General features: G+C 40.0%; 1 protein-coding gene across 13 annotated transcripts in view; it reads right to left on the reverse strand.

The window, feature by feature from the left end:
* adgrl3.1 (adhesion G protein-coupled receptor L3.1) overlaps window positions 1-12,200 on the reverse strand; it is a 114,852-nt gene that overhangs the window by 92,106 nt on the left and 10,546 nt on the right. For 12 of the 13 annotated variants that reach the window (XM_034891021.1, XM_034891031.1, XM_034890993.1 and 9 more), the window contains exon 2: window positions 11,980-12,060. The exons of the other annotated variant lie outside the window; for it this stretch is intronic. The gene's annotated coding sequence lies outside the window, so the exon portion shown is untranslated. The remainder of the gene's footprint in view (window positions 1-11,979; window positions 12,061-12,200) is intronic. 13 annotated transcript variants of the gene reach the window in all.

Raw genomic sequence — 12,200 nt, forward strand, 5'->3', positions numbered from 1 at the left:
GAAAAAGGCTGCAATGAAACAAAGAGTGAAAAATTTAAAGGGGTCTGAATACTTTCCGTACCCACTGTATATACAGTACATATGTATACATATATATAGTATATATATTTGTGTGTGTGTGTGTGTGTGTACATATGCGTATATTTGGTCATACCAATTTCTTTTTGCAGTAAACTGTAACTGCACAGGAAGAAACTCAGACACTTATGTAGTCTTTTTTTCCCTTGCCATTTTTCTTCATTAAGTTTTTTCTTCACCTGTTCTATTCTTCCCCCTCTTTAGTCTCTTCAGTTGTTCATTCTTTGCTCTGTTGGAGAGAACTCGGAGCGGAACAAAGCTCAGGGGGCCATGCAACTTGTTCAGTAAAATGGCATGTGTCCGCCAAGCTACGGTAAATTACCTCCAGTTGGCTTGCTAGGGTAGGTTTAACCACCATGCAGTCTGTGTGGATGCGTGCGTGTGTGCGTGTGTGAGTGATGGAGAGGGTTGGAAGGAGGCTGTGTGGTTGACAGAGTGTGAGTATGGGTAGTGTGGCAAATTATCATCAGCCAGGTAGACATGCTGGGAGAATTTTGATTAGAGTGACCATGCACACACACACACAGACACAGACACACACAGACACTCACACAAATTCAGGTAGCTAATTTTGCAGTAAGGAGCAGAAGCGATGACTAATCAGGATAGGAACTGGTGGGAGTATGTGTGGCTTGTGGCCTATGCTGAGTGACATAAGACACAAGCACACGCATGCAATTGCAAACAAGCACATGTGCATACACTTGTAGCGCATATGCACAATGCAGACACACACATACAACAGGTATACACACACTGAAAAAAGATTTGAAAAGAGAACCGGCCTCATAATTGCCCTGTGCTGATGACAGCGATACTAATTAGCAGCAAGTGGCCCCTCAGTGTGACCAGAGGTTCAGGTGTGGCGTGTGTATGTGAGTGCATGCGTGTCTGCATGAGGGACTGGTTCACTTACTGTAAGAATTTGCACAATTGTCACCGTGCCCTGAAGACAAGTGGCCTGGCTGGCAATTTATTTCATACAGAGCTGGTTGTAAATCCTTTGTGTGGCTTAACAGCAAAGAACTGCAGTGTAGCCTTAAAGGTATAGGTCACCCCTACATCAGTGTTACATGTTTTGGTCATTGTGGTCTCAATTTAAAGTCCTCAGTAAAAAATGAATGGAGAGAGTGAAAGCAGTTTACCACCGTCTAGTCATATGTAGTATAATGACAGATTTTTGTAATCCCCTATTTGTTGGTTTTAAATTTCTTATTGTGCCTTAATGAAGCTTTTTAAAATCATTTAATCAAAGCATTTATTCTGTTTTAACATGTCGGGGATAATGGACTGGACTGTGATGGAGCAGAGCAAGGCTGTATTTGTTTTCCTTTTCATTTAGCATGGAAAACATTTTTATTTTAAAGAACTCTATCCCTTTAAAATCATTTCATACCTTGGCTGTGTTTCCTCTTCCTCTATGTTAGACATCCTATGCCCATCAGAAAATTGCGTCTGGGGAGGCTTTGGCTTTGACCGGACTGCTGTTTCTACATGGCTGCCTCTGGCTGCTCTGAGGACGCTCTTAGAAATCCGATGCACTGAAACCACCCTGAAAATCCACCACCGACAACCTTGTCTGTAAGGCTCTGCTGTTTTGATTCCTCACCGCCTAGCGGCTAGACACCACGCTCTGTTCTGCACTGAACTTTCTAATGCTCCAGTCTCATCAACTCTACGCACCCTCCCTCCCTCATGAGACAAGACAGGCGGAGTTGTGCAAGGGAGAATGGAACGAGGAGAGGGGAGGGGAGGAGATGAAGAAGATATGAGAGGGGGAGGAAGATAAAGGAGGAGATACATACGAGGTCAGGAAGGGAAAAGACTGAGGATGATAGAGATGGAAATATGGGATAAAGAAGGAGTTTTAGAGGGATGGAGACAGGGAGAGAGAGGGAGTGCCAAAAGTGATCAGAGTGAGTCGAAGAGAATCTTAAAGCAAGTTGATAACCTGAGGCATTCATCCTTTTCCTCCCTGTACTCTCGGTACCCTCAAAAACTTGGACAAAGATTCATAAAACAAAAAAACCTACAGATATCAGATGGTGCTATAAAAATGTATGGATTGAATGTAACGGGGTAAATATGTACTCTAATTGCAACATAACTAATCCTGCTAAATGCTAACTAGCCTAGCTTTGATGCCCTATACATTGTCCAAACATAGAGAGCAATATCTAATTTAAACTACTTTTTAGTGTTTACACTTCAGAAACTTTTCTTTTCCACTTTACTGTTACTGTATGTACTGCTGTCTGCCTTTGTAAGGCACTATCATATTGCAATATTCTTTAAAGCAAATGTCACTGTAACAAATTACCAATTCTCATTTGTCATGTTGAGGTTGAGGTTGACTCATGCAAGAATCATCGGCTAATGACAAAGCAAGAAAAAAGAAGCAAAAACAAAGAAATGAACATGCAAAACAAACAACTGTAGACCACCACATGCACAAGCACCCAGTCCCACATATGCCTACGCAGGCATGTGCAGCCTTTCAATTCTGCCTGACAGTGCAGCCGACTAACCCATAAGGGGGAAGTTAATGTTTTACAAAACTGCCTCTGATACAATCAATTATGTCAGCTGGAGATCCAGTGATGTTGATTCCACTGCCACTGCTGTTGTTTTCCTCCCTTTGATTCATCGGTCTTCTTCCTCGAGCCACCCTTTCTCTCTCCCTTCACCATCTCCCTCTCTTCCTCTGTCACTGTGCTCTGAACCTAGTACTGTCACAATGGATCCGTCAAAGCCTTGCCTTAAAGCCAGCAGCGGAGAGAGGCAAAGTTTGTGTGTGCTTGATTGTGTTTTGCGTGAGAGGGAGAAAGTTGTCCTGTACAGTAAACAGAACAGCCAGCTCAGCAGTGAGTGATGCTGCATCCAAGAGAAGGCAGACAAACAGGCAGGACACGACAGTCATGGCCTAGATTTTGCCCTCATAAAAGGGCCAGGCTTTACACTCAAATGTTTACATGCCTACACTTGTTTTGTTAGCTTCTTCAATTTATCAATACTTTTTTTCAGTTCCGTTCTCTTCCTCCACTTATTGTTGTCCCCATGTTGTTATCCCTCATCTAGTCTTGTTTAGTTACTGTATCTGCCTTTAACGTCCCTCTTGCTAGCTTGTTTTTTTCTTCTCCCATGTTGCCTCTTCTGCCCCTTCTGTCATCCGCCCTGTCAATCCATTTCCTTCTGGTGCTCTGTTAAAGAAGATATTTGCTCTCTTCAGGTCCTCTAAACTCATTATTTTCCAGTTCAAAACCACCTCACATTAAAAACGTATGAAGTTTGTCAGGACCTAGATATTAAGATTTCTACTAAGGCCATGGCAAGATTTTTTCAGGGGACTATTTTTGCCTTCCCACGCAGTACTTTGCATTACCTCACAAGACTTTTCCTTCTTTCATTCCTAGTGAGCCATTTCTCTTGTTCCACTCAGCTGCCCAGTGCAATGAATCAGCTTGTTGCATTTTACTTTGAACAGGGAATTATGCTGATACACTGCTCAATGGGCACATTTGTATCTCATGTTAGGCATAATCAATAGCAAATTTCTTAAATGTCAGAGGTTTGCATGATGTGGCGATGAACCAACACTAAAATTATCATAGAATCTGCAGCTCCCTATTAGTGTTACAAAGAGAGAACGTCAGTTCAGGGACAAAAGCGTGAAAATACAGCCTGCACTGTGGTTACAATCAACTATGGCTACAACCCTTCCAGTCGCTTATATGTTAATTTTGTACCGCTACTAGTCTATCTTCCTCTGGGCTGTAAGGGACGTGTGAAGTAGCGACCAGATGTGACCTGATATGATTGGACTTAGTTCACGGCAGTTTTCTTCTAATCAGCCACAAATCACACAGAAGAAAGTGAAACATAAAAAAAAACTACAGCTCGCGCGGCTGTAATTCAAACGAGACAACCTGTAGAGGGACCAAAGAGGGAAAAGTTACATAGTGTTGCTTAAAATAAAGGCCAAATAAAGGTATAGTCTTCTGAGCTCTGTTTTTTTTTACTAAAGGCAATGCCTAATATGGCATTACAATCTTATAATAACAGTCTACTGTCTAATTTAGCTATATGTCCAGGTTGGTAAAAGTGTCTAAGTCTACAATTTGGTAGCATGGCATTTACTGTAACACATTACACTAATATCATTGTATTTGATTTCAAATTAGATCAAATGGTGTCTTATAATATTATAGTATTATAATATTATAATAATATATTATTATAGTATTAAGATATTTAGAGCCCAATCATTATTTCTTTGTCTGGCAAATTATTTGAATATTATTAACATTATGAACATATTCAAAAACTCACTAAAATTGGCGGTCGCGTCCAGTCTGGTGAAACTTTATGTATTTTAAGGGTTTCGGGAATGGGCGCACAAAAATGGCTTCCTAGCGCCCCATGTCAAATTTAAAAAAAAGTAGCCCCTGCAGTTTAACATAGACCAACGAAACTTGGTACACATATGTAACATGTCAAGACATTCAAAACAAGCTCATTGGACTATCTAGGTCTGTATCTACTTTTGGTCATAGCGCCCCCCCCCCAGTGTTAACACAAAATCAGCCTTGTATGACAAGCATCATCCGATTTACATGAAACTTAGAAAGAATGGTCTACTACTAGTATGGTGATACTGAGCCGGCACCTATACTTTAACCACGCCCATGTACGCAGGCCACGCCCCCTTTTATGGCTTTTGAACCGTTTAAGGTAGAGTCTTGTGTGAGGTATCACTGAACTGAGCAGAGAGTTCCTTTTTCATTGGTGATGGTCTGACCGGCCCTGTTTGCGTTAACCACGCCCCTTTTAATAACTAATGACCTGTTTGATCTAGAGTCTTGTCTGAGGCATTATTTAACTCAGCATAGAGTTCCCTTTTCATTGGTGATGATTTGCCCTGCCCCATATGTTTAAGCTACGCCCCATTTAATAACTGTTGGCCTGTTTCTTGTACACTATTGTGTGAGGTATCATTGAACTCAGCAGGGAATATCCTTTTCATTAGTGATGAGTTGCAGTGTCTGAGTGCTGCGCAACTGCATGGTTGCAAGGAACATCCTCCAAAACATGACCACAGCCTCTATAAACCTCCGAGGGGAGCTGCAGTTTCTCTGACAGTATGATCGGTAGGCTATTGGTTCATCGCCACATGCCAAGTGCACTCTTTTCATTCATTTAAAAAAAAAGTTATTGATTATAGGACAGATATGACTGTGCCAATTGAGCAGTTGGCTAAATTAGCATTTCCAGCTCAAAGTAAAATTCAACGAGTTGATCCATATTGTGGGGTTGCAGTAGGCAGCTGAGTGGAAATTGACTCAGGAATGGGAGAAGAAATGTTTTGCGAGGTCACATAAACATACTGCGAGGAAATGCAAAATGTTGTGACAGAACGCATAACGTATTACGTGGGAATACTAAACACTTAGCGAGAAAATGCAAAACACAAGATAACACAATAGCAATCCCCTAAAAAATATCACCAAGGCCCTTACAGAGCTCTGTAAGATGACAATAGTTAACTATTTACAGTACATGAGCATATCTCCAAATCAGCAAATTAAAGTTTGAATAATAGTCTGAATGTCACTGATTATTTAAAAAAAGAAAAGAAGTGATTTCTGCATAAGACCCAAACCTTTGCCTCTTGCATTACCGAGCAGATATGAACTGTGTATATCCTGAGTCCTGAAATATTTATTCAAAAAGGCCTTTCCGGGGCGCTTACTGGGCCCTGTTCTTAATTTAATAATGCATAGGCACCAACACTGGTTTATAAATATAAAAGGAGGCACTTAACACTGGATTGTCCAACTACTGAAAAATGGCATTTGAAATACAGAGAGATATACCTAAGAGGAGAATACATATATTTCCACACTGTAACCTTGACTCTTACATAAGAAAATGCAATGGTGAACAAAAAATAAATAAAATGAAAGAAAAATATTGTGGAGTAACATCAACTCTACAATCTCTTTAAGTTACCTTGGCAGCCGAGCGATGATGTTTGTAAAATGTCTCATCTCACTACAGATGTCCACAGTGATATGGGAGTACTTGTCAGCAAACACTTTTGTTAGATAATACATTTTCACTTCTTTTTCAGAAACAAAATTGCAAATCTAAACTGAAAAAGAGATTTTCCTCAAAGCTTACTGGGATTGAAGAGGTGCAGCAGTAGTGATTCAGTGCGAGGAATGTACTTGTAACATTATAATATTTAACAAAAAACAAGCTCCCTGTTCCCTGCTGGGTTGAGGATGAGCTTTATTTTTCAGTGTGTTGATGGTGAAAAAGAATTGTCAAACCCTATCAGTCTAATGGAGAAAGCTATAAATAGTATTCCTGTGTTATCAAACACATGCTAAAGACCAATTTTCGAGGCATTCACCCCCCGTATGCATCCACTATCTGGATAATGATATTCAGTGGTGTTTGAAAACCAAGCCTGTACCGTGATTGCGTGGCAATGTGGTTATTTTCTGCGCCGGCACAGACCGCAAATGTTGCATTTTTGATAAGCTGTATCCATCACTTTCCTGAAATAGCATAAAACGATGATACAATGAGCTGCGACAGGATGTATGGGTGGTGATTTTGAAGCAATCAATGGAGACAGCAAAGGTAAACACAGTGCTAAATGTCAGCCATGGTGATTGCGCTGCTACAATATCATCTCGGCCGGGCGGGAGACCCAAATAACCAAAATCAATAATCTAATCATTTCATATTCAATTCACGCACTGTAGCGGTCTGGATCTTATTGCAGTTTTCACATCTCTGGTGTGATGATGGATTCCAATCAAAAAACCAGAGCAGCCATATGTTTTGAAAAAAATACAGTAATTCAAAGGAGCAGTCGGTGAACCACAAATGTTTTTGTGTATCTCTATTCTGTAATAGATTTTTGAAAGTATTTGCTGTATCTGCTTTATATGCTGTGATGTACATATAATATACCACACTCCATATACAGTACATGTTGTTGCTTTATATTATGTTATTGCAATAATACCTAAAAGGCTTACTTAACTTACATAACTGTTCTATTGTTCATATTTCTATCTTACATTGCTGTGGCATTTTGCACAATTTGATGTGCTTCAAACAAGTTTTGTATTTGAAAATGACATTGAATAGGGATGTGCACAAAAAATCGATTCACATTCATGAATTGATTAAAGCTCTAACAATTCTAAATAGATATATGGAATTTAATAAATCGATTTATTTTTTAAATTTGTTTTATTGGTTACTTTTTTTCGTTTTGTAACGGCTTGTATTCTGTCACATAGGAAACGACTCTACATATACTTACTGTGAGTTGTTGTCTTAATTGAGAATCGTTTTGGAATCAATCTTAAGCCTAAAAAGCTATATCGAATCGAATTGGGACATTTTCTGAATCATGCACCTCAAATACAGAATGATTTATATTACAGTGTATTTGTATTCATATTAAAAAGTATAGAATTGTGAGGGGTAGTTCATTTTTTAAAGTTACAAAGTCCAAAGAAAAGAAAACTAGGGTGTGTAAGACTATGTGCACCCTTGTTCCATCAATGCATAATTGTGATAGTGAGAAATATTTGATCAGAAATTCCTCTTATGTTGCAGAGATCTTGTATTGAGGTTGTAGCTAGAAGTCTTGAACATTGATTCTCTTTCAAAATCATTATTCTGGATAGTTCCGAAAACATGAGTTGAATGTAAGGGTCACATATGGATGCCGGCAGGGTCTGAATCGTTCCTTACAATAACTGAAAGGAGGAGACAGGATTTAATCCTCTTTGATAATGGCTAGGATATGTTTGTTAGTTAAAAAGTGAAATTCTGAGCCCAACAGCCTTCCATAAAAGTTGCCATAGCAACACATATGCCTTCACAGTATATGCCAGCACAATTAAATTATAATTTGATCAAACTGTTCTTAAACTACATGTTGTATAATGCAACAGAGTGAAATAGTATATCTGAGTTTTAACATTTATAGTTTCTCTTAACCTTTTCATTTTCCTAAATGCATCAAACAATCAGTACTCTGTGCCAGCAACAATGGAGTTAACACAGGCTTTTAATACTTCACTAACCAGTGTTTTTCCTGGAATGTATGCTGAAGCGCTTGAATAGAATAACAAATCTCTACAGTATGCAATAGGGATAATTGAACTGGTAAACAGACACATGGAGGGAAAACATCTGTGAGTGCATCTGCTCATCATCACGCCAAGCCTGTTCGAAATCTACATTCACAATATACCGTTTTCTACTTTACACAATTAGCACTGGTTCATAAGCAGAACAACACAAATATGAGAAGACACAGTGGGAAGAGAGAGTGGTTGTAACTGTTGTATCTTGTTTTGTTTCACACAGGCTCCTCACACAAATAAGATGGCTTATCCTTCTAGGAATACAGTGGCCCTAAATAGCTGCTTTCTTCCAAGTTGTTGACAAAGAGCAATCCTGTGGGTTATTCCCTGATCCCCTGTGTGTGTGTGTGTGTGTGTGTGTGTGTGTGTGTGTGTGTGTGTGTGTGTGTGTGTGTGTGTGTGTGTGTGTGTGTGTGTGTGTGTGTTAGTTTGCTCCCGTGGTGCCCTGTCTCAATCCAAGAAGGGAAAAACATAACAGCGCATAAGGGACTGACTGGTATCTTTATCAGAGTAAACAGGATACTCGGCCACCAGGCAGCAGATGAATCATGGTAGTAGCATGGTAAAATTGCATGTATTGAAAATAAACAGCAGATCTAAGATCAACGGAATTTATCCCGTCAACGATGCGGTGCATCAAATTAGGAATGAAGTCGTTAACACCCAAAGCTTGAATAATAATCCAAAATGGCACACTTTTGTAAGTTATGAAGTCATTTAGCCCCATTTAGCGTGGCTCATTGACTAAGAAAGAACATAATAATGTTTGCATGAATGGCTGAGGGGGAGTAGCTGAGAGGAAGGAAGGTCGGACCATATTCACACACAGTCACACCTGGGAGCTGCGCGGCACAGTCACACAGTCTCGCACTATTGGACAGCGAGCTGCTCCACTGGAACAGCTAAAGGTTAAGCGCCCAGAGGTTGCAGCCCTGATAGTAGTTGTTGAGGGATTTAAGCTGCCAGGATTTTCACAGCTACTATACTACTCAGATTTTAAACTATAACCTTTCAGTCACAAGCTCATTTCCTCTGAGCCTATATCTATTACTGCAGGTCAATACGTGGCTGGTAAGGCTAAATGTGGAGATGGTGTACTGAGATAGTCAGGTCGTATTCTACCATTGTTTATGAGCAGGGGTGTGTACCCCTTGAAGATAGAGAGGATAGAGAGGTGGAGCAACAGTTTGAAACCCACTGTTACACATTGCATGGCAACTTTGCATGTGTAATACATAAACCTTTACTCAAGTTTTAATTGCTTATTTGGAATCATTAACCTTTACTATAGAAATAGAAAACACTCATTTGCCAGTTTATTTAGGTGCACCTAACCTCTAATGTCCACCCCACTTATATCATTGAAGGTTGGCTTCATTAGTGCAAAACAAACACTTAAATAAATATTTAATTTACCCTGGCAACTCGATTGTCATTTCTCAATATCATCCTCCATTACAGTATCTCCCAAGTCCAGTGTTTCAGAGAACCCGACCAGGTTGTGTTTGTGTGTGTACGCTTGGTGCATGTGTGTGTGGGTGCACACAAGGGAAGAAAGCTAAGTCTAATTGCACGGGCGCATCTGCTGATTCTGGAAAACAGGCTTCTTACAGACACAAACATTACAGACCAAAAAACCTAGGCACAGACAAACAAACATATACACACACAAGTGCCTGCTTCAAAGCCTTCAACTTGGACCCTGAACAATCTGCACCCATTCTCTAGCAGCTGTGTGGACGGCATTGACTGGCATGGTTTACAATATGGACTCTATTGTCTTATGACAAAGGCCTCTCCACTCAAGGCAAAGGTCACATTATAAGACAATAAGCCTGTATTCATCGGGGGTGGCAACAGGAGTGTGTGTGTGTGTGTGTGTGTGTGTGTGTGTGTGTGTGTGTGTGTGTGCGTGTGTGCGTGTGTGCGTGCGTGCGTGCGTGCGTGCGTGCGTGCGTGCGTGCGTGCGTGCGTGCTCAGGTGTAATTTGTGTGAGCGTTGCTACAGCCATTTTGTATAACAACTCATCACCACTTTTACTCAATGTCAGTTTAACAAGTACAATTTTGTTTTGTTTTCAGTTACAGTATGTTTTATGTTTTGTATCAATGCACGTATGCATGAATGTCCAGATGAGCATTTATGTGCAGTATACAGTATCTGTCCTCTACTGCCGAGTGACTTGCTTTACATTTAATCGTTATCTAACTAATGTAACTGATACAAATTGTATTTCAATCCGCGCTCTCATTAGTAATGTGGTAAATGAAGGTTGTGTGTTTCTGCATGGGGAGCGGGAAACACCTGTTCCACACATCCCCCATATGAAGAATGATATATCCTTTTTCCTGTTGTTCTTTCTCTTCACCCATTGCTACAGTGAAATAAAGACAAAATGCAGCCCTGATATCACAGAATTAGATTTCAAAGCAAACATTCAGAGTCATATGAGAGTGAAGGAAGGAAGGCATGCAGTGTGACACACACTGGAAGAGAAGTGCATTTCAAATGGACACACAAACTCACCACATTCACAAGGTTATATTAAGTACATTAAAACTAAGAAAACATAGACAAAATAAGGATGAACAAAAAACAAAAAAAACGTGAAGTAACCATAATGACACAACCTCTGTTGTAAAACCTAAAAAAAAGTACTATGCCTATCTGATAACAGTGACATTTTGAAATTGTCCCATAAATGTCTTTGTGTATTTATTTGAATATTTTATTAAAGTGGTGGGAAACTTTAGTGAATTGAACTTGCCAAGAAATAAATAAAGCTTAACTAACTACATAGTGAACTGCTAAACCAAATTGAAGGAGAGCAAAAGAGAGCGCCTTCATTCACATTACTCTCAGCCAGTTCATTGAATTAAGAAGAGGATCCCACATTAAAACATGGCCCATACAGCAAAAATGCCACATATTTCTCCTCTCATTGAAAAACTGATGTCAACCGGAATACTCTGACCAGCTGTCAATACCCAAGAACTACACCCTCCTCTACTGTCAATAAATTGAATGTGCAATTCATCAGCCTAACTCTAGGAGACAGTATTTCTAATTAAAAAGGAGCTCGTAAAATCGACATTTTACAGGCCCACCTCAGCTTGTAAATACACTGTAAATAAGTTGTAGCGAGTGGCTTCATGGGCAGATGAAGGTCTGGCTTTGTGGTTTAGCTCCTGTCGATGTGTTCAAAGAACAGCAGGCTGATTGCAATTCATTTGATGTTTCTTTCAATTTTGTGCTCCGTTTTTATACTCTCTGGGGCTAACGGTACGCAGCTTTACACTACTTATTCTATTCAACTTCAGCCTATTTGGTTGTTGCATTTGATGCATATTGCACGCTGTTTTGTATACTTTTTTTAAGCTTGGTGGGTCACATCTGATTGGATTAGCAGTTTGAGAGGAAACATTTGTCGGGCCAATTAGAGCACTCCCTGGCACAGATGGAACCCTGAGATCTCTGGGGAGAACGCTGGGTTGAATTTGTGTTCTAAAAAAGCATAATGCATATTGTAGAGTAGGAAAAAACAGCACACCAGGTGTGTGGATACATTTACGTAACTATCCCCTAGGTCTACAAAAGCCTGTTGTAAATAAGAATGCATTCTGAGTCAACACCCCTTGTTAAATATGTCATCACCCTGTTATCACTGGGTGAAATGCTGTGTTTTCAGACTTGCATGCATATATACGGATACACATATTCTCACCTGTTATAGTGTACTTTGCTTTGTCAAGGGGAAATGAAACCTGAGAGAATCACATCTCAATGGCAGCTGGACGTCCTAGTCCTGTAGAGGCAGAGAGAAAGAAGAGACAGAGCCAAAAGGAAGAGACAGAAAGGTAAAGAAAGAGAGAGACAGAAAAACAGAGGGAGAGATGGGTGGGGGTTATTCAAGCTCAGGGAACTGAAGTCCCTGTCATGTTTCAC

This window comes from Etheostoma cragini, chromosome 2 (genome assembly GCF_013103735.1).
Source record: "Etheostoma cragini isolate CJK2018 chromosome 2, CSU_Ecrag_1.0, whole genome shotgun sequence".
Classification (NCBI taxonomy): domain Eukaryota; kingdom Metazoa; phylum Chordata; class Actinopteri; order Perciformes; family Percidae; genus Etheostoma; species Etheostoma cragini.